We start from the raw sequence: 26,472 nt of genomic DNA on the forward strand, positions 1-26,472 counted from the left end.
TTGCTCTACAGGTTGGAGTGGGTCTATAAAGTGTCTTGTACAATCGAGGCTGTTGCCTGGCTCAGCATGTGCAATGCTTGGAAGGTGTGTAGTGAGTAAGGCAGGAGGCTGAGGAAAGAGAAAGAAGGGTAAGACACTTACATACTGTCTTGGAGAACTTTCTTCCTAACTTTTTAACTGTGGTCAGTAATTCTGTTCCTCACTTTGTGACTGTGAAGCCTAAGATCCCAAGGTCTGATTGTGGGAACATTGAGCACTCACAACTGCAAGTCAAGCCGATGAAAATAGTGCTTGAATTTCTCAAGTGCCGTAGAATGGCAAATACTTAGAAAAAACATGCTTATAAGTACCATATTTTGGGTATCAACAATTAGTGGGTACTTTTTATCTTAATCTTTCAGTGCTTCAATTCCCATCTATTAAGTAGGATCAATAGCACCCCCTTACAGGGATTTTGTGAACACATAGTAATTAATGTTTGTGAAGATGCTATAGTGCAGAAGACTTTGGAAAAAGCCCATGAGGAAATCTATAAGTTTATTCAGAGCAAACTTTGAATAGTATCTAGTAAATAAGGCATGGACACCCATCTTTAATTATGATGAGGACAAATAAATAGCTGCTCATTAATTAAGCATTTGTCCATTCTGTAGACAGGCAGAGGCAGAGGTCCTGTGGAAGAGATATCATGTGACCATGTATCTATTATATGTACACAGGGGTGGATCCAGAGGGAGTGCAGCCCCCTTTTTAGACCAAACTGCAAGAACAGCACTCAAGGACTTCAATTATCTGAAGCAGGCAAGAATTCCCCTCCCTCCTTCCCCTTTCTGCTCAGCAACATATTGCTTCTCCTCCATTTCTGGTCCTAGCCTGCCACTGCCAATGACTTTAGCTGCCCAAGGGTGGGGTGCTCCTGCCCCTCTCCAGGTGGGCTGCATGGGGAGCTGACAATAGGCAGCAGTGACAGTAGGTGAGTTCTCATTCTTTGCTCAGGCGAACCTGCCCCCAGGGGGAATGCTTTAGGGGGCAGGTGCCACCAGTGCTGCTGCTGCTGTCCCCAGCTGAGCTGGAGTAGGGCAGAAGAACCTCCAGAACTCCCCCTGACTCTCAGGCCAGCCAGGGGAAGCAGTAAGAGGGACAGGGGAGCAGAGAGGAGATGCTGTAGAGCAAAGGGGGGGGAAGAAAGAGGTGCCAAGAGCTGGGGGGGGAGGGGAAGATTCTTACCTAATTTGGGGACTCAAAAGAGGCCCTGGTTGCTGCCTCTGTGGTGTTGTGCAGTGTGGGGAGGAGCTGGGAATGGAGGTACAGTCACCCTGCAGTACCAGTCACTACTCCCACCTGCACACCTTTTTATAACATCCTGGATCCACCTATGCCTGTACATGACACATATGGGGAAAGGCAGTATATTAAAGTTGTATGAGGCATCTCCATTCTAGAATTTCCTGTCTTTTGATTTCTTGAATTTTCACCATAAATCATGTTGTTTTAATGTACATTTTATGTGTGTAATTGTATTAAGGGGAATAAAAATAAGCAGAATGTGTCAAGGAAGTGTATTGAGCACTTTAAAAGCTGTTCCTTACTCAAAGGTAGGTGTACATTGCAATCTGTGGTATGCCTGCGGCGTGTCTGAAATACCTAAGCTAGTTTTAAAGTAGTGTCAGGTACTGCAAGAAGTGTAGCTGTGGCAACCTGGCAGCTCAATGTGGGCTACCCTCTTGGGTATCTAACCAGGGTTCTGGGAGGGTTTATCAAAGTGAATGCATTTTTCTCAAAATGCTGGAGGGTGAGATAGAGTGTGGAGTCAGAGGACTAGCTAGCTCTGGTAGCCAGGAGATCAAGCTGGGAGTTGGGTTCAGGGAGGGATCAAGCACCAGTAAACACACAGGCCATGAGGAACAACAATGCAGTCTGGGTAAGAGTTAAGCCCTATTGACCAGGTACTTCCTCTTCTGGGTCAAGGAGGGAGTGAAGGGTTAGCTGACTCTGGCTGGCTGCTTGGGCTAGGTATAGACATTCAAAAAGTCTGAAGCTGAATCGATTCAGTCTTTACAGGTTAGTCTAAAGTGCAGAGATTAAATTGAAACAGAAGTGAACAGACATTTACCTTTGGGTCAGGAACTGCAGCCACATGCCTGCAGTGGTTCAAGCCAGAAGCCGGGCGGGGGGGGGGGGGAAGGGCGCTAGAGCATGACTTTCTGGCTGTGTGTTCACTTCCTCTTCCTTCTGCTCCAGAGGTCTTTGGGGTTTGCAGTCCAGAATTATATCAGCAGGACTCTGCAGGGTTGCTCATCACTTCTTCCTGCTTCCAGGTGCCTCTGGGATTTGCATTCCACAGTTGAAGCCAGCAGTAATTTTAAGCAGGGGAAGGGGTGTTTAACTCCCCTCCCTCGCTTTGCCTGGGAGTGGGCAGTCCCTCCCGCTGGAGACTGGGCTTGCCTCCCACCTGCCCCATCCTTCCACTCTTGTCAGCCAGCCCTCACTACTCCAGCTAGGGAGCAGAGGGGCTGGGCCAGCCCTGCTCTCTGGAGTAGACAGCAGAGTACAGCCCAGGGCTGGAAAGCATGCTGGAGGCTGTGATTTAACTTCAGCCAGGAAGGGGTCTGGGACAGAAGTTTCGTAAACCAGTTTGACCCGGATCAGTTAAGTCTGATACTGCATTCAACCAGGTTTATCTTAAACCAGTTTTGGCCATTTTGAAACTGGTTTATGTGCACTAAACTTCTGTTCTGTTACAGGTTTAAACTAGTTTCTGATCAGTTAAACTGGTTTATGTGTAACTTCTGTCCCTAGCCCTGGGTGGTAGGGAATGGGTAGATGATTAGACTCAGATGGGGGTTTCCAGCTGCCTTTGTTCAGCCTGAGTAGTTAGCTGGAGAGATGGCAGACTTGGATGAGTGGCTAATCCAGGTAGGCCAAAGGCTTAGGTTCAAGACTGGCCTGACTATCGATAGGAAGCAGTACTGAAGGTTTTCCCCATATTGTTCTAATAATGTGTCTCGAAGCAAGAGGGTAATTCAGGTCCTGTGTCAAGTTAATCTTTGGTGCTTCTGCTGAGTCAAGTATAGTGTCAAATAATGAAGATTGTTGGGTGTATACACCTTGAAAATATATGGAAATCACCAGATTAAATTCACAAAGGCATCTAAATAGCCATCAGTAACAGTTATGTTTTAAGTAACTAAACAGGAATTCTGAAAGGCGGGCTTATGAAGTAACAATTTCTCCTCATTTTGAGATTAGGTATGAATTAGGTGAGATTAGGGAAGAGCAAATCTGAGGTCTGCCATTGACCACTCAAATCCAAATTTATTTTCATTTTCAGAAACTGAATCCCTGAGGCTCTCCTGGTTTTTAAGACTTAGATTTACACAGTCTTCCCTGCCAAGCATGATCAAAGACTGGAGACCTTTTCTGGGCTCTCCTGACATGAGAAGGAGCTTTAAGAATATAGAGCTGCTTTTTGCTAGCTGATTTAAATAGGGCAGATTCCCTTGTGCTCCTCACCAAATAATGTTTTGGTTGTGTTATCACAACACATAGTCATGATCTATCATGGTACTGATAGTTAAAAGAAATGTCTCTCCTGCACTGCTTCTTGTATAGTCTTTTATACAAATCAGAATTGCAGTACTTACTAGGGCTGTGTGAAATGGCACCATTCCATTTCACCTTGAGTTTCGAGGTTTTGATGGAACAGCATTCCTTTTCAAATTTAATTTAGATCCGAAACAGCTGTTCCATTTTGTTTCTTTGAAACAGTGAGGCTGTTTCAACACTTTTGACATTTTGCTAGATCAGGCTGGGGGTTGGGAGTCAGCCCAGCTGGGCTGACCCCTGCCTCCCATCCCTTCTAGCACTGGGGTGGGGGAACTGAGCCATTGGGCTCAGTTCCTTTCCCCAGCCCAATCGCTGTGCTGAGCCTGGGCTCAGTTCCCTTCTCCTGCACTGTTATCGGCTTCCCACAGCCCCATGGCGGGAGATGGGGAGAGCCAGGGCTGTGTTACAGCCTGATGCTGGAAGCGCAGCCCTGGTTCTCCCCCGTCTCTCACCACCTCGCTGCTGGTTGCTTTGAAACATTTTGACTAGCCTCCTTTTGTTTCGAGGCTGTTTCAAAGCCCTTCATTTCGATTCAAATTTCACTGTTTCGAGCTTGAAATGAGTCGAAACAGTGTCGAATTGAAACAGCTGGTGAAATTCCGCATAGCCCTAGTACTTGCATCTACTTTTCACTAGTGTAAAAACTATGCTGGGGCCAAACAACATACTGTTAGTCTCCCAGTGCTTGTATTACATCCTGCAGATACATAACTTTCATAATTACTCATCTGTCCTGTGCCAGATGAAAGTGAAATAATGCAGTAGAAATATCTGTGTGATTACCTGACTCTTCCTCTTTATCCAGACAGCTAAAGCTTTTCTCCAGGCTTTTTCCTGCTTTATTTACTGCAGACTTTCCCTTGTGTCCTCCTTGAAACTTTTATTGGTCCCTCTGCCAAATCCATCCAAATAATTGAAATCATCCTTCCCCTTAAATTCTTCATCTGCTCTTCATTTTCCACTGCATCTATTTAAAATCCCTTTTTGTCTATAATATGCTTTTATATCTATGACTTGGCCTTGTTGTGTCACTGCTCCCCTCTCCACTGTGCTAATGATCCCAGCCTTGATGCTCCATTCATTTGTTCCTTCTGTCTTCATGGATTTTTTTTTCCAAACACTTCATCTGTGTGTGCAATAGCCTCCTATGTCAGTCTAACCATCTACCACTCTCTATTCCAGTAATTCTCAACCAGAGTGCCACAGCACCTTGCGGTGCCTTCAGATCCTTTCAACAGTGCTGTGGGGTGCCACACAGTGTTAGTACTATTAGGTGTGTGAACATGATTCACAAGATAAGCCCAGAGATTTCAGAGAGGAATCCATAGTGTTAAAAACATTCTGACCTGTTGAGTTCTTTGCAACAAAAAATTGCTCTACTATTTTTCTATAGTCAAAAAACAAATAAAAACTAAGAACTGGCATTTTCTGAGGGGTGCCTTGAGTCTGAGTGGCAGTGTTGCGAGTCTAAAAAGGGTGAGACACAGTGCCCTATTAATTGATATAACTCCTCCTCGAGATTTCCTGATTCCACAATGTTGGCAAGAAATGAATCAACAAAATTATTAATAACAATTTAATATTAAAAAAGAAAAGACTGTCAATTATTTGCTCTTCTAGACTACCCAACATAGTATGGGATAGTATGGGCAAGATTTTAGTTTGTTATATCAGCTTCCACCTGCAGAGTATCTAACTCAATTCTACATATCTTTCAAGCTTCAGGAATGCTGGCAGACTAGTATATGATAGTCACTACTTAATACAATAGTAGAGAAAAGTGTGATTTCCAACAAATCTAAATATATTGTTTGAAATATTCATTCAGATTAAAAATATTTTGAAATAACTTGCTTACAAATTGAGGTATATTTTCAACATAGTACGGGAGATTCCAGCAGCAAGAATTCCATTAGTATAGATGGGAATAATGGTTCTAAATTCTTAAGTGTTACAGTAGAAAAGAAATACAGGACCTCTAAATATTATGTGGCAAGTATAATGAAAGATGTTTACTAGCATTGTATCAGATGGGTATCAAATGCATTCTTATACAAAATGCCCCATATAAATATTTTTGTGGAAAAAGTGTTAATAAATATCTAAAAGTAATTGAAAACTGAAATACAAATGGCAAATACAAGTACTGATACATTTGGACCTTTGTTCCCTTAAACTCAATAAAAATAATATTATTAAAATATCATTAAAAATATGTTAAACTTGTGACAGACTACAGTTATTACAAAACAGTACAGTGGAAGTACTTCTCTGAGAAGAATTGTGAATGTACTTTTTAGAAGACAGAAAATGAAAATCTCGATGATGAGAATAGAATAGACTCGTAAAAGGACATTGAGATTTTTCTGGTATCTGAGCACAGTTAAACATAAATCTGTGGCTAATAGTAGCAGCAGTATTTTCAAATTATGAAAGTGGAGCACTAAAAAAATACCTTACATTGTAGATAACAGAATTTATTCTTAAATGCTCTTTGATGTATAATTAGGTAGATAGTGTTCTGCTTTTTTTCTTTGAAGGTTCTTAAGATATGTTATCTTGCACTCCAACTGGCTTTGTATAATAAATCATTATACTGAGTGGAATTATATAGTGAAGAGGGGTTTCCACTGTACTAAAAAAAAAAGTGTACTAAGACTAGGCTCTGTGCTAGTCCCAATTTTAAACTGACAAATTCTTATAACAAGAGAGAGTGAGAGAAATGTTAGGAAAAGTTGTTAGCATTCATAAAAGGTGCTAGATTAACACTACTGGAAACTGAACCTGCATTTCTGCTTAGAAGAGGTAGTGGCAGCCCAATCTTCCGGTATAATGGGTGTGAACTCTCATTTAGCGGTAGTACCTCTAAGGGTAAAAACGTTTTTGTGACTTTTCAGTTTCTGGCTACCCTAGTGCTGCCTTTGGCATAGTGGTCTGTTTATCAGGAAAATGGATCAAATGAATCAACCTACTTCTGACAAGCCCTAATGGTATCAATTGATAGCATCTGTCTGACACAGTCTATTTCTTCGTATTACTGTGTCCTCTGACCAGGCTGAATATGGTTTCCCAGTTATCAAAATTCCAATTTCCAGGTGTACAAACAAAACATAACCTAATCATCTTCAGTCCCTATTTTCTGTGTTGCTAGGACCCTAGGCCTTCTCTGGGATTCTTAAAATGTTAGTAAATCAAAGACACTACTTCTAGTGTCTTTCCCCCCCAAGGAGACTCACAGGCTTAGTCTACTCCAGCTTTACTTACTCTAATCCAGATTCCTTAGTCATGTCCTTGGAGAAGAAAAAATGTAAACCATGTTGGAGTACTTTAAGAAATAAAGACATGAAATGATACAATATATTTCTGAGTACAGTCATGGATGTCTATCCTTGTTGGGGATAGACCGGGGGGGGGGGGGGGGGAAAATGAAGTGTTGACCTATATATAAAGGCAATGTTCATATGTTCTGAGGATCAGTATGAAGTGAAAGGTATGCCTGTTGAAAGCCTCTGGGTAAAGGTCAGAGGAGAGAGCAATGGGGGGGAAATGTCATGTTGGGCATCTGCTACAGGCCACCAAACCAGGAAGAGAAGATGGACAAAGCCTTCTTTAAACAACTGACCGAATCTTCCAAATCTCAGGAAATGATTCTCATTGAAGACTTTAATTATCAGGACAATTTATGTGAAGGAAAAAACACCACTGCACAAGCAATCCAACAGATTATTGGAGTGTATTGGGGATAACTTTTTGATACAGATGGTAGGCAGGCTAACTGGGGGGAAGCTTTTCTTGAATTGCTGCTCATAAACAAGGAGGAATTGGTTGAGATTGTGAATCTGGAAGGCAACTTGGGTGACAGTTACCACAAAATGATAAAATTCAAGATCCTAAGGGGAGAAAGAAAGGAGAGCAGCAGAATACAGACACTGGACATGAGAAAAACAGACTTGAGTAAATTCAGGGAACTGATGGGCAGGATCCCCTACGAGCAAGTCAGAGGGGTAAAAGGAGTCCAGGAGAGCTGGCTGGAAACTTGGTTATAGTACTAAGGAAGAGTATAAGTGCATTGCATGGGCATGCAAGGGGAAAATTAGAAAGGCCAAGGCATGATTTCAGAGGCAGCTGCCAAGGGAAGTAAAAGGCAATAAAAAGGGATTCTACAAGTATGCCAAAAAGTAAGAGGAAGACCAGAAAAACTTTAGGTCCCTTATAGAATGCAGAAGGTAATCTAGTTATGGATGATACAGAGAAGACTAAAGTATTTAATGTTTTTTTTTTTTATTATTTCAACCTTCTCAAACAGGGGCAACTACCAGATGAGTGCAGTTGGCAACAAAGATAGGGAAGGAGACAAATAGCCCAGAGTAATGGCAGAACAGATTATTTAGAGAATCTAGATACCTTCAAATCAGCAGGGCCAGGTGGGATGGATGAGGAATTAACTGAAGTAATTTGAGAGTCATTAGCCATCTTCTTTGAGAACTTCTGGAGGTTGGGTCTCAGATGACTGGAAAAGGGCAAACATAGCACTCATCTTTAAGAAAGGGGGAAAGGGAGGATCTGGGGAATTATAGACCAGTCAACTTGACCTTGATACCTGGAAAGATCATGGCACAAGTCCTCAAGGAGTCTATTGTGAAACACCTAGAGGAGAACAAGGTAATTGGGAACAGTCAGCATGGATTCATGAAGAGCAAGTCATGTCTGACTTTAAATGAGTGAGTCCTTATTGAGTTCACTCATTTACTTTCCTGATGGGACTGTGTGTGTGCTAGGTCCCAACAGGTGGTTTGAAAATTTGGTATCTAACAGCATGTCTGCCCTTTCTTTCCTGCCATGACAAGATTAAAAAAAAAAAAAAAAAAGAGAAAAGAAAAGGAGGGAGGCTTGCTGGCCTAGAATGCTGTAGACCTATGGCTGGCTGTAGTTCTTCGCACCCAATGACCTGCTTTGTGGTCACAGGCACACAATGGCAATATGTTTGCAGACCTGAGTATGCCTATGTTCCTGTAATTTTATTGCTAACTTCTTAGTTAACTTAATCTCTAATCCTGACTGGGGTTATTTAATCATTCATAGACCTGGGATCTCTGCCCCTGATATAATCCCTTTTGAGAACAAGAAATATCCTCAGGTGGGTTGCAGAGCTCTTGTTCTTGGAATTTTTCCCCAACCACAATCCCTGCAACACCACCACTCATGGTTGGTTGTCTTCTGGTCTTGCAGATTCTCTTCCCCATCTGGACTGCAGTTCTCCAAAGTTTGCATCACACCCAATTCTCAATCTTGGATTTAGGTAAATGAGAGAGACTCCGAGTCTTAGAAGGAGAGAGTTTCCTGTTGTCCTCCATCACCCCTGCTTGGGCACAGCTTAAGCATTCTTACTGTTTGGTAACTTTCTCTTCCCTCCTGTTTCTCCCTCCCCCACAGCTGTTGCTGGGCACATTTTTAGGACAGTCTGTCACACGCCAAGCTAACCGGAACCGGCAGGAGCTTACAAATCTTGGCATCTGTGCTCCCGGCGAGTTCTGATCTTCTTGTCTGCAACAAGGTAAGCATTTGTGCTTGGAGCAACTCCTCTGTCACTCTTTAGGGGCTTCCAGGTTCTTTCCCTTGGGACCCATACGTCCTTAGGGCTGGCAGCGCGATCTTTGCTGCCACAGTGACACACCTGATTTCCTTCTATGAGCAGATGACGGGTGTGGTGAATGTGGGGAGACCAATGGATATGACATACTTTGACTTTAGCAAGGCTTCTGACACTGTCTCCCATGACATTTTCATTAAAAAGATAAGGAAATACAGACAAGACAAAAGTACTGTAAGCTGGTGTAATAGAGAACCCCCACCACTATTACATATAAAGAAGGCCAAGTATTAGGGTTGTGAGAAACAGGCTGTATTCGATTCAGATTTGGCCAAATCGAATAGGGGACAGTGATTTGATTTGTTGATTCGGATCACTGTCCCCGATTCAATTTGGCAGAATCCGAACCTGAAGATTCGATGCCGATTCAGATAATTGGCAATTCAGCCATAGACACAGCTTTAAATGTTTTTTCCTATATACCTCGAGGTACCAGGCATGGCTTGTGAATGCTGTGATGCTGGGGCAGATGGGGCATCCCACAGGAGTGTGGCCCCCCCATGCATGCTCGGCAGCGATCCCAGAAGTGGATTGGAAGTTCTTCCACTCCACTTCTGGATCCACCGGAGAATGGGCGTGGGGGGACCCCCCACGCCCAACTGGCTCGGCAATCGGTCATGGGGGGACCCTGGGTGCCATCCCAGACCCAGGAGGCACCAGTCACTGAGCTGGAGGGACATAGGGGGGCCCCCCCAGCATGCTCCCTGGTGGACCTAGAAGTGGACTGGAAGTGCTTCTGGTCCACTTCCAGGTCTGCTGCCAAGTGCGCTGGGGGTGCCAACCCCACGCTCTTGTGGGATGCTCCATCTGCCCCAGCATTGCAGCATTCACACGAGTCACCTGGCACCTTGAGGTATATAAAAAACAACATTTACAGCTGTGTCCATGTCTGAATCGCTGAATCTTTCCAAATCTCTCCAAATGAATTTGGAGGGTTCCGATTCGATTCAGAGAGATTAAAGGGTCTCCTGATTCAATTCGGATTCAGAGATTCGGCCACCAAATTGGGCCAAATGGTCCCAGATTCAATTCAGTGGAGAAAGTGTCACACAGCCCTACCAAGTATCTTTAAGGATGCCACCCCAGGATGAAGCCCATAACTTGAATATAAGCTAACAATGTGCTCTTGTTGCCAAAAAAAAAAAAAAAGTCAACAGCATCAAAAGGGATGTCACTTGCACATCAAGGGGAGTGAGTTTTCTGCCGTATTCAGCCCTGCTGAGGCCTCACCTGGGGTAGTGTGTCCAGTTTTAGGCCCTGTACTGCAAGAAAAGTGTAAATATATTGGAAGGAGTCCGGTGTACCACAACAAAAATGATTAGGGGCCTAGGAAGTAAGACTTCAGGAAAGGCTGAAAGAAGTAGGTTTATTTCATCTGGAGAAGAGAAGACTGAGGGAGGATATGACAATGGTTTTTGAAATACCTGAAGGATAATTATAGAGAGGATGGAGATGGACTTTTATCCATGGATGTAGGGGACATGACAAGGGATAATGGACTTAAGATGCAGCAGGGGAAATTTAGGTTGGAGATTAGTAGGAATGTTCTGACTCAGAGTGGTCAAGCACTGGAACACGCTATTTAGAAAAGTTATGTAATCTCCATCCTTGGAAGTTTTCATGAGCAGGTCAGACACACACTTGGCTGAGATTGTTTAGTCAGGGATGATCCTGTCTTGAACAGGGGGCTGGACTAGATGACCTTCTGAGGTCCCTTCCGGCTCTACTTTCCTGTGATCCCATCTTGAGAAAGACAAACTCTTCTACCTCCTTACAGATAGTGTGGCCAATTGCTAGAACTTTCTGAACCAAGTAAAATTTTCTAATTCTTTCTTGTAAAAGCACAAGAAAGTAGAGAAGTAAGAAATGTAAAAGAGGAAAGACAGTTGGTAGATGCCTGTGACACTCTGGTGGTCATAAAGTACTATGGGGTCAAGCATCAAGATTTGGGATTTCTGGGATTCAGCTCCATAGTTCACAGTCAACTGGCATGGAGTTATTTTGCAAGTGAAAAGATAATACTATGCACTGGTTAAAAGATTTAAAGGCCACTTTATGTTCGTTGGGGATTGTACTTCAAGTTGTGTTGCTCACCTTTGAATAGAAGAAACGGTCTTGCTCCACTCCCCTGGTTATTTTCATCTAATAGCACTGATGAGGTAGATGTCAGTGATAAGCAACATGTTAAGAGATTATCATTTCTTCATCCAGTTCTCTGCATTAGCACTTATTCCTTTCCTATCCATTTTCAAAACCACTTCTCAGAAGAGACTTGCAATCAATGCTCCTACCTTGTCTAGGAGCCTTAGAGGAATTTCCAGTAGGCTTCTCTCTCTACTGATTCCTAGTTCCAAAGGATAAGGAGGGGATACCCAAGGAAAATCAATAAGTACTTTTTATCTCGAGTTTACAATGTTAATGCTTACTTCTGTCATCCCATTCATTCAGGCTCAGTACTGGGGTTTGTAGCTCTTGCTTGAATGATTCCATATTGTGATACCTTCGGGTCACAGAAAGTATTTCAGATTCACAGCGTGTCCCAACCACTATATCAGTACATTGGCTGTGTAATTTAGAAATGGAGCTATCCTGTGTGCAACAGGAGGGATGGCAGGGTCACCATGCTAGCCCTTGCCACCTCTTCTACTGTGCCAAGCTTCTGACTTATACCCTCCTATTCTCGCCCACCACGACTTCGATGATATCTGTGTTTTTTATAGGGAGGCTACCTCTCTTCCACTTGGCCACAGTTCTCCTGCTCCGGGTGTTCTGTATATCTAAGCCTTGTGGGCCTTCTCTGTACGCCGCCCTTCTCTCCAGGGCTCCTCCCTCCACAAGGCTGCCCTCTCTCTGGGGCTCTGCTCTGGAGCTGGGGTCTGCACACCCCAAACTCCGTGCCCTAACTGGGGCTGGGGTCCTCACTCTACCGTGAGTCCCCTATGAGGCCTCCTCCATCCCCTTATAGCCTCACCCAAACCACTGGCGATAAACAAACTGCAACATAAACGCAAGCCCCTGGGTTACAAAGCAAACATAAGTCTCCAATTAAACCGCGCTCAAGCCTACCAGGGTTCTCTGTCATCCGGTGGTGACCAACTCTGTTCTGGCATCCCGGCTCTGCTTCTCTTTTCTTTCTGGCAGGGCAGTTTGTCTTTTCTTTCTGGCAGGGAGCTCCTTCTGCCTTGGCTGCTGGTAGGAAACCCCCCACCTGGCCTCCTGCCTGTGGTTTATATAGGCCAGGCCCTGCCCCTTCTTTCAGCCGGCTAGGCAGGTGTAACCCATTAGCCCCCCTTTGTTGCCTTGGCAACCGGCACCTGATAAGCCTTCCTGGCTCTTGCAGTAGCAGGCACCTTAGTGTCCTGCTACACTGAGTACTTTAGAAGATATGTCTATGTACTGGGACAACTGGCTGATCAGAGGCATGTCCCAATATGAGATGCCAACAGATTATATCCTTTCCCTGATCTTTTTAGTAGGACTCCTTGTAATCTACGAGAATTTTTTTTCTCACAGCAACACAAGTGATAATGCTTGTAGGAGCAATGATTGATTTCCTATCAACCAGCAACTTCCTGCCAAAAGAAAGATTTGATTCTGTTTAGTCGATGATAGATGGCCTGAAGTCAGACTCTGATGATGGATATGTTTCTTGGGATCTTATACCTTCAGTTCTTATACCTGTGGTTGAGGTCTGTTTTATCGTGTCCGGGCACCACAGAGATGGTCATTATCACAATCTCACCCAAAGTCCCATGAGAAGTAAACTGGTGGCTGGATCCAGTGATCCCATTCTTTGTTGCTTTGCAACAATGACACAAGTTATTACAGATGCTTTAGTGATAGATGGAGATGTATACTGGGACCCTCTGCAGATATAAGGACTATTGCATACTAAGGTGATCCAATGTATGTAAATATTCTGGAGCTGCGAATAGCATTTCTGGCCATTCTGTGGGACTGTGTTGCAAATTCAGATGGACAATATTTCAGCTATATATTATGTAAACAAACAAGGAAGTATCTGGTTAACTCTGTTCTGCCAGGAAGTCATCATCACAGGGTAACTTTGCTGGCTCCATAACTTACAGCAGGCAGCAGCAACTTGGTAGACTTTTTACTTGGGTACACTGTGAACAACCATGGAAGTTCACTGAAGACATCTGTCAGATATCCCATAGTCCATTAGTGGGGACTCCTGTGATAGAACTTGTTCATGATAGTGTATAATTTTAAATGTACAAACTTCTGTTCCAGAAAAGGCAAGAGTCTGGCCTTGTTACTGGATGCCTTTCTTCTCCAGTGGTCTCAAGGACTCCCATGTGCTTCATGCTGTTAACAAATTTGCCCATTACTTTGGGGTGTGCTCATTTATTAGGGATAGTTTCTAGGGTCTTGGTGATTCTGTCAGTGTGCTGCTTGTGTTACTATACGGAGCTGTATTTCTCCCTTCTGCAAGCCCTCACCCCCAGTGGAGCTATCTTGCAGGACTCAATCTCAATGGGACTGGGTTCCTCCAGTCACCGAATCAGTCATACACACAAACACACACAAATTAACGTGACACGCCTGACCTGGCCGGGCTGATCAGTATGGACAGGCTGACACCCTCATATGCCAAGAATCAGTTCATAAGAGCAACAATAAAATGCAGTCAGACACAAGCACACAGGTGAACAGAATCCCTCTGAATCCGGCTGGGTGTCCAGCTGACACCCTCATGGGCCAGCATTCAGTTCATAAGGGCACGTCTGAGTCAAACTGGGTCAATCAGCCTGTACAAGCTGATCCCCTTATGTGTTTCAAACTCAGCATGTCCCAATCTTTGGCCTCTTGATGAGCAGACCCCACAATATTTTTGGGCTTCACAGGGATCTTTAGCTTAGGTAAAAGAAGCGTTGCTGCAGAGCCCAGGAGGAAAGAGAAGCAGAGAAGGAAAAATATACCCAATTACTACCAGTTTGACTATAAAAGTTATTTATTGCTAAGCATATGAAATATATAATGGTACTAGTAGTAATAGACATGCAAAAGAAAAACAAACACAAACAATGACAATACTACCCTGGTTTCACTAAGTATTTGGGGAAACTTAGCTCAAGCTTAATTGATACAGTTCAGGTTCAGAAGTTTATGCCTAGAGTGAAAAGAGAGAGCGAGCGCTGGGATCTCACCTAGTCCAAGGTACTCAGGCTGCAAAGCTGACAGGCACAATCCGTAGCACAATCCTTGAAGAGAGAGACGATCTGCTCTTCCAGCGTCCCAAGAACGACAGGGAATGGTGTCAGCACAGGAGTTTTCTTCTTCTTTCCTTTTCTCCTTCTTTCCTCCTGCTGCTGCTGCTTTTTTTTTCCTTCTTGCAGCACACACACTTACAGATTTTTATACCCTCAGTTCAGCTGCTTCGAAGCACCCTCAGTAGTGTAAATCATTGTCTTTTCTATTGACAAGGGGTTATCTGGTTTGGACCATCTCAGGAAACTGATTAATAATCAGGAAACACTTAAGATTAGGGAGTAACCCAAATACTTGGGAGCCAGCTTGAGATTCCTGTGGATGGCAGATATACTGATGGGATATCTCATGGTTTCTTCAGGAACAATAGATAGCTTGCAGCATCAGGATTTTGGATTTTTACTTGTTGTGCACAAGCCTCAGCTTAGCATGACTTTTCCAGATCTTACTATAGTCTTTTAACAGACTTAAGACAATTATTGGGGTGCTCATAACCTTTTGTGGAGAGGACTCCCACCAGTCGTCTCGGGAAAGATATGACAACACCTGGGATTAGGGCTCCAGCAGGCTGGATGCTGTGATGAACCCTTAACCATTGTTCAAATGTTGCCCATACCCCCTCTGACTCGGTCTCTTGCCTCAGCATTCCCTAACCCGGCAACCGAGTTTTAGTCAATCAAGTTTAAATAGGCCTCCCATAGTGGGACCGGGGAATGTACGGCCCGAGATGCCTATTAAACTTAGAGCTGTGTGTGTGTGTCTGGGGGGGAAAAGTCCTTAGTAAATCCAGATTAGAACTGGTCTGATAAATGCTGAGCTGGGTGTGTGAGAACATGGGTTGATTAACATTTGAAGCACAGATTCCCCCTCATGCAGTGCTCCCCTGCTTCTCTGGTCCCAGAATTCATTGTAGTCTCTGCTTCAGGCTTTCTGTTCTCCATCTCTCATGTAAATGAATGGTCATCTGGTTCCATCTCGGATGTAAATGAGACCTAGGGCAGTTGTTCACTCTTGTCACCCTTATCTGGAGAGTTTTAGGTGTGTCTCTCACTGCATCTTAATCAGTTTCGTTTAGTTAGAGGAAGGGAGGGAGGCGGGGGGGTGAGTCCTTTGTGAGTCAGACAGACTGCATCCTGTGCCAGGGTTGCCCAAGAACACAGAGCTGAGATGTAACAATGCCCATGTCCTGGTCTCCAGGATCATATGTAAGATCAAGAAAGCCAAAGCTGTTGTCATTCTGGTTCTCAATTACTAGTAGAGGCAGTTTGGGCTGTTTGTGCACCTTTCCATATACCTTTAAGGCTGCACAAATCTCTGATCTCAAAACTGAGGCCAGACCTTGCACTCAGGCCCACAGTCATTGTGCCCGACACCTTGGATGTTGGCTGGTTGAGTTTTATTGACAGAATTCTCCCTTTGTTTAAAAAAAATTCTCAAAGCAAGAAATCTTGCACTAATACCAAAGATCTTAGGTTACATACTACTTTTGAAAGAGCTGGCATTCCCTTCTCCTTAGAGCAAAAGTTCCTGACCCCGGGTCATGACCCAAATGAACCACCTGTTGTACTTTGGTGCAGTTGACCAGAAAAATTAACCTTTCTCAAAGACCTTCATAGTTTCCGTCCTATTAGTGACCTGGCTCTCTAGTGGGGCCTCACTGTTATTGTGCAGAAACTCAAGGACCTCTCTCAAAATCATCCCTGTTCTCTCTTTCCATTAAAACAATCCTTCTGGGGGTATCAACTTGGCTTAGAATTAGTGAACTCCAGGCTCTCATGGCTGAACTACACAAGCCAGGTCTACACAAGATATGTACCACATACACAGGGCACTGACAGACATGCTGCTCCCTGCTCTATTGAATGGTGCCTCACAGAAAGTGCCATAAGCTGACCTCCAGCACATTTGCCAGAACATGGCATGCAAGGCCATTTTGCTTGGTATGCCACAGCCAGCCCAGGCTCTGGGCAGTTGCTGCTGGCCACAGAGCCCAGGCTGCTTGCAGCAGGCAGCTGAGAGACTGAAGGCCCTGCTGCAAGCAGCCCAGGCTCTGTAGCAGGCAGCAGCTGCTGCAAAAAGCTGCACCAAGCTCTGTAGCCCCAGCCAGCCTCTGTGGTGACTGCGGCTGCACATGCTCCTCAGGGTGTGCTGCTGGGAAGAGGTCTGGAGCTGCGCAAACCCTGGCCTCTCCCCTGCCATCCGCCTGTAGGCGTGCGTGTAGCCACCACCAGCAACAAAGATCAGGCCTCTCATGGCTCCCTTGCCCTCTGACCAGCCAAATTGAGACGTGGGTCGAGATTGGGGTGTTTTTGGCACTATGGGCAAAAATGTTGCTGACCCCTAAGTTAGAGTGACCCCCCCGACCCAACAGACATTCACCTTTTTGTTGGGAGGGGACTGAGCACCACTTTGGAGCCAATCCAGTGGAAAGAGGCTACCTGACTGCAGCCCCTGTCCCCTAGTCCTCCCCTCTCCAGCTCCGGTGCTGTCTGCAGAATGGGAGGGAAGAGAATAGAAGGGAGGGACAGCAGGACTGCAGCATGGTCTGTTGGGTATGGCAGTAGCAACCCTTCAGGACTGCTTCCACAGCATTCTGCAAGCCATGCTTATGCCAGGCTGGGGGCAGTGCGAGCTTCCTTATGAATGGAAGTAGTAGCGGCCGTGTGTGTGTGTGAGCTTCCTTATGAATGGAAGTAGTAGCGGCCGTGTGTGTGTGTGTGTGTGTGTGTGTGTGTGTGTGTGTGTGTGTGTGTGTGTGGACATGGCTTGGAGTGGGAGTATTCATGTGCATGTGGTTTGGAGGGGAAGTGTGTGTGTGTGTATGTGGTTTGGAGGGGGAGTGAGTGTATATGCTGCTTGGTGCAGGAGTGAATGTGTGGTTTGGAGGGGGAGCATGAGAGACAGAGTAAAAAGAATCTCTTTGCTTTCCAATTCCAATGACTGCTCCCTCTTCTCTCTCCTCCCATCCTGCAGACAGCACCTTGCTTGCATTCAGGGAGTTACAGAAGTTAATGAAGGCACTCCCCTTTGAAGCGCCTTCATTTGAACCCTCATTATGTGAGGGTTAATTTGTCATGTGATCAGGAACTTTTAAAGTGCTCTGCAGCTGTGCACTTCTGTTAGGGCATGGCTGTAGAGCACTTTCACGGGGCCAATGACAGGACACAATGTTACTTCTGTCAGAGCCCACAGACATGCAGTGCTGCTTCATGCATGCTGCTTCTCAAAGTGAAACAGTTTTAACTGTATTCATGATGATTAGCACTGAAGACAGGCAGAGCCAAATAATAGGGCTGTGCGAAGTTTCAGTAGCTGATTCAATTCAGAGGAGATTTGGCCTGATTTGGTGGCTGAATCTCTGAATCTGAATCGAATTGGGAGACCCATTAAAAGGTCCAAATTGAATCAGAAGCCTCCAAATTGATTCAGAGATTTGGAAGGCTTGCAGCAAACAGAAACTGAGACAAGGGAGGGGGATGGGGTGATCTTCCATATATGGAAAAGTGTGAGGGGGGGAAAAACAGCTCTGATATTGACATCTATAGCTGGCCAGTGACTGTGATCTTTCTGAGTTCCCTTCCAGTCACAGTGCTCTGGGGGAGGGATGTAGAAACAACATATAAAGCTGTGTCTGAGGTGCATTTTCACAGAAATCCCTGCACCTATCTCCTTTAAACTTAGCAGGCTTCATGCCCTTAGAAGGGGCTACGATCCCTGCTCTTTTCATCCTAATCTGCAAAAAATGATGAAGTAATAGGTATTTTAGTGATTCCCCATTATAGTCTATGGCCGAATCTCCAAATTTGAATCCGCCAACTTGAATAAGGGCAGTGATTCAAATCACCAAATCGAATCACTGTCCCTCTGAATCAGCCGAATCTGAATCTGAAGCAAATACTTGCTGCTTTGCACGGGCCTACCAAATAGCTTGCCCACAGAGCTGCCTGAATGAGATGATGTTACTTCCACTTCAGGAGGCAGTGTGTGCAGAGCAGCTTGCTGAGTTACAGTGTGCCGATATCTGTCATAGTTAGTTCATGGGACAGAAGTGCCACTATCTTTGTGTCACAACCCAAGGGTGTGATTTTTGTTTGTGTGTGCTTCGGCACTGCTAAATTATTTTCCCGCCGTTTGTAGCTTTCTTTGCAGGGTGCATTTCTTCGTTGCAACACAGAAATGCACTTGCAAGGAGTTCCCGCCATTTGTATTTAAATTTGTGCCCCACTATTGGTCAGTCCTAAATTATTCCAACGTGGCGGCTAGCGATTGGCTTGCTAGCCGTATAAGAGGCTTGAGTGGTTTCTGCCCAAGTTGGAGGACTCCATGAACATCAGGAGGAGGAGACTTCACGTCTTGTGAAGAACTCTAAGCGCTGCGGAGCCTATTGGACCCAGCGTGAATATCAAGAAGGCAACAGGGGTCTGATCAGCCTCTCGCCTCTCCCCGTCGCTGAACGATCCCTCGACGTACCCTTCCCTGCGCGCAAAAGTTCCACGGAGCCTAGCAAACTTCATGTGAGTGAATTGTGAGTGAATCCAGAGCTCTGTCCGAGTCCTAAAACTAGGGCTTAAGCGAAGTTTTCCTGGAAGTTTTCCAGCCTGCACCGCGACCATCTACGGTGTAAGTAAATAATCTTAAATCAACCATTAAGCGTCCGTGCCTAATTCTAGCGTGCCGCCTGCCTTCCCCGACCCAGTGTGTCCGGGCTGCTGGCCACAGCCCGCCGCGCAAAAAAGGGCCTCGAACTGCTCCCAGCCCGCACACTTTCATAGGGAGGGGGCTGGTGCTCAAACTGTATTTTATATTAACTTCTATGGTAGTCTAGGGTATTCACCTTTATCAACTAATTTCACTGCCATTTTCCTTCATTAAGCTGTGTTGTATGTTGGGAGAGAAGAAAATGCACACCCTGGATATATCCTGAGCTTTACTGCATTACACCATAAGACTCGGTCTCTTTTGGGTGTCTACCTACCATTTTGTATTACTGTTGCTGTAGGTCCTGGTACTAACATGTTTTGCCCACCTGTGCTTGCCAACATACCCCAAACCTAGAAGTTTACCAGTGAGGGCCCTCTGTGCTCATCCATATTTGCTGCTTTCACACATACTGGAGACTGAGGGTAGATGCAGAGGGATGTGTCTGCCTATGTCATTGTCCTCAGTGTCATTGTCTCTCTGCCTGTGGGTGTGGATAGGTGGGGTGTATTCAGGCCTCAATGGTGGGACCTGCTGTGTAGTTTAGATAAGGCTGTGTCTGTTTTGGGGTTGTATAAAAGCCAAACCATCTTGTTGCAGAGAATTTCCAAGTAGATCATGCAGTGTGCATTTCCACCTGCTATCAGTTGCCTGGCAAACCTCTCCCTCTGAACGTGAAGATGCATCCCGCCCAAACACAGGTTGCATCTAGCATGTTCTCTGATTTCAAACATCTGCAAGGCTGTAGAGTATTCTAGTCATGCTGGCCACATCTATGTGAGATGCTGACTGCGTAGTAGTCTGATACTACTGCACAGTAGCATCGTGTGGCAACAACCATGATGTGACACTAGTGCACAGTAGTATTAGGCTACTGTGCAGTAGTGTCACGAAAAAGACATTGTTGGCAGTACTGCAAAGTAACTCAGATTACTCAGGTTATTGCGCAGTGATTTAGTACTTGTTTATACAGTATTTTAAACAAGTACTTATATACAAGTGTTTAAACAAATACTAAATGACTGCAGTAACAACTGTGCAGTCAGCATCTTGTGTAGATGTGGCCTTTGTGAAATACTATGTCCTGGACCTGGTGGCCAAGAGAGATGTCAGATTTGGAAGAGTAGTAATTCCAGTTACTTCTTGCATTAAAGAGTGTCTGGCTGATACAAGTGGGACTTGTTACTCTCATTGCCCAGGAAGACTAGTCACCTGCAGTTTTATCCTCAGTGATGTACTCAAAATGACACTATGGTTCTTTGAAGTGTTGAGTCAACCCTCCTACTCTTTTTCAGAGTCCTCAGCTACCTCAGGCTTTGACTTATGCAGGCCACACTGCCATTTATGCTTGTTATTTAGGAGCAAAAGGAGATAATCAATGCACAAACAGACCTGGCAAATGCTGCTAGTCCAAAAATTCCAGTCTCACTTTTATGAGGTTCATGTGTATCTACAGTCAGATTCTAATTGCCTGTGACATCAGCTGGTAAACACTGAAACAAACAAACAAGGGAAATGGTGGATTTTCTATTTCTTGAGGTTTTCAGATCAAGAGCTGGATGCCTTTCTGGCAGATGCAGTTTGGCCAAGTACAAGTTAATGGGCTCAGTGGAGGGGTAATTAGATGAAATTTACATTGAAGAAAATACATCAAAGAACCACATTTACTGTATGGTAAGTATCCACTTTTTTCTATTTTTACTATGTAGCCTAAGTGAAATGCAAAAGGAAGGTAGTTTACATGGTAGAAAGTGAATCAGGGTTTTAAAAATTCAGTTTTAATAATCAGAGAGACTCAAAATGCAGTTATACAAAAATGAATTTCAAAAAGAATTCAACATTTCACATATTTTCTCTGCAAGTTTTCTAGAGATAGCATGAATTTCTGAGCACTGGACATTAGCAGCAGTTTCAATGCAACACCAGAAGCACTGCAGCATCACAATTTGACATTAGTCACTGGTGGCCCTGTTAATGTTGCTATATATCACAACAGCACACTTAAGTGAAGCACCTACCCTAATTACAACCACATTGGGTGTGTATACGTGTGCTTTAATGCATAGTTGCCTATTTTACTGTGCATTAAAGTGTCACGGAAAAAACCATGCTAATGCGCAGTAAATTAGGCTACTGTGCATTGTCACTTAAAAAGCGTGTGCTTTTGCTACCGTGCATTTAGTTAGTACCTCACATTAGAGGTAATAAACAATGCAGAGTAGCAAAAGTGCTTTAATGAATGTGTAGACACACCCACTGAGGTGGAAACTGAGCCATCTGAATGAACTAATAATATTAATGAAAACTAGAGATCTTTTGGGAAGTGGCTCCTGGAGAAAACAAAATCAGCAGGCAAAAAGAAGCTACTCTTCCCTTGAAAAATGAGCAGCACTTTAGAAACATTTAGGACATATATCAAGAAGTCTTTGGGTGTTAGTAACCCAGGTGAGGACATCTTTTAAACATGAGTGTTAATCTGCCAGTGTCTCTTTTTAATAAGACATTTTTGAATGACCTTCCTTGTATCTCTTTCAAATTTAATAGAAAGAACAAGTAGAATAGGAAATAAAGTGGACATGCAGATTTGTTGGTGCAGTAGGCTGAATTATATTTGTTTTTTTCCTAACCTTGCAAGCTGCTCCAAGTAAGATTACAGACAGCCCTAATCGTCTCAACTGGGAGCAGCTTTTAGGATCTTGCCCTATATTTCTACCTATCCTTTAGGAGGTACAGTACACTGTACCTTTGGAATCTGTGGTTCCCAAGTCATTTGTATTCTAATGTTGAAGCTTAAAATATTAACATCTTTGGTCTAGAAACAAGATTGGACATCATATGAGAATGTAGAATACTTGTGATATTTCTACTGCTTTCTGGTCAGGAATAGCCTCGGAGTATTTTGCCACATGTAAGTTAAACCTAATAAACACCTTTTGAGATTTTGATGCAGCTGTAATGTGTTTGATAAATCCCTCTTATGGTTGGAAGTTGTTTCAAAGATTGATAACCACGCATTTTGGGCTTTTAAAATAATTTCATTAGCTCATACATGACCATTGGATCATACAGAAATTTCTGAGTTGGTCGTTTTATTCTTTCTTTAACAAAAATTTTTTTTAATGAAACTAAAATTTCTCAAAAGCATCAGTTTTAAGTAAATATTCTGATTCTGGTTAGTTAGCTGAAGTCCTTGGGTCTGAGGAGCTATAGGTTGGGAAAATATTTCATTTAGTCTTATTTTGGACTTCTAAACTAAGTCCTGTAATTACCTCATCCTGTCTGAATTGCTACACACAAGGTTAAACTTCAACCAGCAGCAAATCATACATGTACAATAATTTGGCCAGTGAAAATGTTTTCACCCTTGCGTCATGTGCAAAATAGTGCTCCAGATGGAAGGCTTCTGGGCACCAAATGTAGATTTTAATGGGCTTTCTGTTAACATCTTTGCATATGCTTAAGTGAGGAAACATGACCATTTTAACCAACTGATTTTTAAGCTGTAATAGTTAAACTAGTCCAAAACCTTGCAAAGACACTTTTATTTTGGTTTAAGGAGTGCTTGTTCAGTTTTAGTTTAAACTGGCCATATCTGCACGAGACGTTGACTGCTCAGTAGCTCATTACTACTCTGCAGTAGCTCGTTACTACTGTGCCAGTACCATTGTGTGGCACAAAGCGTGATGCAACACTACTACATATTAGTAATGAGCTACTGCGCAGTCAGTGTCACCAAAAAGCTGTTTGAAGATGCTACTGTGCAGTAACTCCAGTTACTGTGCAGTCATTTAGTACTTGTATATGTAAGTTATAAATGACTGCACAGTAACAACTGCACAGTCAGCATCTTGTATAGATATGGCCACTGATTCCTAATCAAGTTGTGCTCAATCAAAATGAAATTGGTTCATATTAAAAGTGCTTCCACATAGGGTTTTGAACTGGTTTTACTAAGTCTTTTTATATTTACTCTTTTATTTAAACCAGTACAACTTTCTTTTGTAAACAAACTCAAAGGTTTCTTCTGTGTTTAGAAAATGATACCTACATGAGGTGACTAATGGAAAGCTCCAGTATTGATACACAACATTGCCACAAGGTGAAGTTTAATCCACTTCATTTAACTTGGTCATTTTATTCTTGCTTATACAAAAGTTTGCACCTGCTTTACTTTTATTATTTTTAAAACCAGTGTAAAAGGCTGTGTGGGTTATTTTAGGGTATAGTTATACCTTATAGATAGCATGTGCTAACTTTAGTTCACGTTAAAATTAGCACCTGGTATGAGCAGCCCCACAGAATGGGAGTAGGGAGATTCTTATTTTTAGGTGCTCCCCTACTGGGGGAAGATAGAGAGGCTAGGAGATGCCTCCTGGGATGCTGGAGGACCCTTCTTAACTGTTTTTGGGCCTGTGGAGCAGTCACGTGTGACACGAGTTGCCCAAAACCAGTTAGAGATAATACTCAATGAAAGAGGTTATCCCTAAGGTGCTCAGAGAGCCCATAGCATTTGCTTACTGCCATAATGTGTGGACCCTTCTGGTTTAAGGGATCTTTAAATGTATTTAAGTTACTGGTAACAACTTCTTTATTTAGGTATAAATCAGGGCTACCTGAAGCTTAACATAATTGACAAGGGTGTAAGTTGTAGCCGTGTTGGTGTAAGGACACAGGTAGACAAGGTTCTTTGAGTAAATCTGATATCTTTTGTTAGACCAAATAAATCGTTGAAAAAATAATATTTTCCAACTATTTAGTTGTTCTAATAAAATATATCAGATTTACCCAAAGAACTTTGTCTACATAATTGACAAGGAACTGATTTAAGATAGATTGAAAGAAACCCGGTTTAAGCTATAAAGCAAGGTTTTGCTTACCCAATGAGTCGTTTAGTACTTGTAAAACCAAATACTACATGACTGCGCAGTATCCGGCGTTACTGCGAAGTAGTGTCTTGGCATGGTTGCCTGATGATGTTTACTGCCCAGTAGCTCCTTACTACTGTGCAGTATCATTGCATCATGGTTCATGCCTGGAGACGCCACTACACAGTAGTAACGAGCTACTGCACAGTAAGTATCTTGTCTAGATGCATCCAGTGTGTTTATAGTACTGGAAGCTGCAGTAGCAAACGTGCTTATTTACCTTGCTTCTTAAGGAGTAGTTCCAGCTCCAGTATCTTTACAGAAGCCTGCATCATGAAGTGAAAACCTGTCTTAAGAATGGCCACATAGCTTTTTGTAGCACTTTAAAGTAAATCCATTTGAAACAGGGGCAGGCAATTATTTTGGGTGGAGGGCTGCTCACCAAGTTTTGGCAAGCTGTCGAGGGCCGCATGGGTAGCCCCACCCCTTGACAGGTGCCTCACCCCCTGGTCACCATCTTGGGACCAATGTCCCAATGTCTTGGGTCCAATGTCTCAGGGCCAGCACCGGTGGGGCCCAGAGAGGGGTGCAGGCTGGCAAAGGTCTGTGGAGCTGGGCTGGGTTGCACCAGTAGGGAGAGTGGGGTGCTGGCCCAGCCCTATAGAGCCTCTGCTGGCTGGGACCCTGTACCCCTTCTGCCCTGCTCTGGGCCTCGTCAGCACTGGCCCTGGGACACCAGTGTGGGCCCCATCCACCTGCTCACTCCCAATGCCCCCCAGCCCCGCGGTACAGGAGGAGGGCAGGGTGCAGCCCTACCCCCTGCTCCCTGGCAAAAAATGAGCTGGTGCTGAGCTTGGGGAAAAGTGGCCCCTCCCCTACCCTGTGGCTAGCACTCCCTGCTGCAGCGACTCACAGCCCATGCGGGCTGTCCTGAGCAGGCACAGGCAGCCCCATGTGGGCTGCAAGTGGCTACAGTGCAGATCACTGGCCACGGGGATGGGGAGGGGCCACTTTTCCCCCCTGCACTCAGCACTAGCTTGTAACCCACCCCCGCTGCCAGGCTGGGCCCCGCACTGGCTTCGGGCTTGCCCGTCAGGGCTGGGTACAGTGGCAGCAGCTGCGGCCTCCCCGCTTGCTGCACCAGGAAGTGTTTGGCACTGCCGTCTCTGGGCTGCCCAGTGTGCAAGCTCCAGGTGGGCAGCAGTAGCAACCACTGCCCAGCACAGCAAGCAGTGGGGCCGCAGCTGCTACCGCCATGTGCAGCCCCGATGGGGGAGCCTGAAGCAGGCCTGGGGCCCAGGCTGGCAGTGGGGGTGGGTTACAAGCTGGTGCTGAGTGCGGGGAGGGGGGAAAGCAGCCCCCCGCCGCTCTGTGGCTGGCACCCCATGCTGCAGCTGCTCACAGCCTGGGTGGGGCTACCTGTGCCTGCTCAGGACAGCCCCGCACGGGCTGCGAGTGGTTGTAGCAGAGAGCACCCACCCACAGGGTGGGGGAGGGGTCACTTTTTCCCAGGCTTCTCCCCTGCCCCCCCTTACCTGAGTTACTGGCATGATGCAGTCACATGGTCCCAGGCTAGAAGCCCCTGCTGGGGCTTCTGGCTGGGGGGCAGGGCCAGGCAGGCCCTGCTGTTGTGGGAGCCCACTGGGGCATCTGCTGGGTCCTACTGCCCCTGGATTCTGTCATTTTTGACAAGAACCAAAGACAGATAAATACTAATTTTTTTAGGGGCCCTGCGGCCCGGATAGAACAGCCTCATGGGTTGGATCTGGCTCGTGGGCTGTATTTTGCCCACCCCAATTTAAAATCATGCTTTAAGTTAAACAGATGCTACTTTCTTTGTACGCGGGCAATTTGTGATTAAGGTAACCTAGTTTAACCTCACTTCATACAGGTGCAGCATGCCTGTTTCAGCGGTGTGCACTGGAGTAATGAAACTGATACAGTTACACCAGTGCTACTATTTTAAAATCTAGTCAGCTTCATTAAATGAATGACCATGAGCTTCTTATCTCACACGGACGTAAAATAGGAGTAATTTCCTTTGTATCATCCTGAGGTAAAAATGACTGGGATTACAGCCAAGTTCTGTGCATCTGATAATAGCTGAGGGTTGTGCCCTCTGATCCTTATTTATACTCTAGCCCTGTATGCAAGGCAGCTGCTAATAATTAAATCATAATGAATACTTGTTAGATTAAAACCAACTCTGCCATCAAACTTCAGGGCTTGCCTTGTCTATTATTCTAGTACAATAGATATTAATAACTCACTAGTGTTGCTAAAATGAATCTCTAGACAGGCATCTGCGTATTTAAGTAAATAGCATGGTTCCATTGTTTTCTTCCCCCTTTGTATTTCCAAATATAAAACTTGTGTAAAAAGCTTCCCCCTGTTGTGTTACTTCCAGTTATGAGTATTACA

At 44.5% G+C, this 26,472-nt stretch overlaps 1 protein-coding gene across 5 annotated transcripts in view; it reads left to right on the forward strand.

Moving 5' to 3' along the window:
• The window catches only part of LOC106739550 (uncharacterized), a 64,247-nt gene that overhangs the window by 2,645 nt on the left and 35,130 nt on the right, over positions 1-26,472 (forward strand). For 2 of the 5 annotated variants that reach the window (XM_059728817.1, XM_059728823.1), the window contains exons 1-2: positions 7,058-8,905; positions 9,040-9,160. The gene's annotated coding sequence lies outside the window, so the exon portion shown is untranslated. Of the gene's footprint in view, positions 1-11; positions 129-7,057; positions 8,906-9,039; positions 9,161-20,725; positions 20,861-22,002; positions 22,095-26,472 lie in introns of those variants that run through there. The other 3 variants (XM_059728820.1, XM_059728821.1, XM_059728818.1) reach the window with 3 other exon arrangements.

This window comes from Alligator mississippiensis, chromosome 5 (genome assembly GCF_030867095.1).
Source record: "Alligator mississippiensis isolate rAllMis1 chromosome 5, rAllMis1, whole genome shotgun sequence".
NCBI lineage: Eukaryota > Metazoa > Chordata > Crocodylia > Alligatoridae > Alligator > Alligator mississippiensis.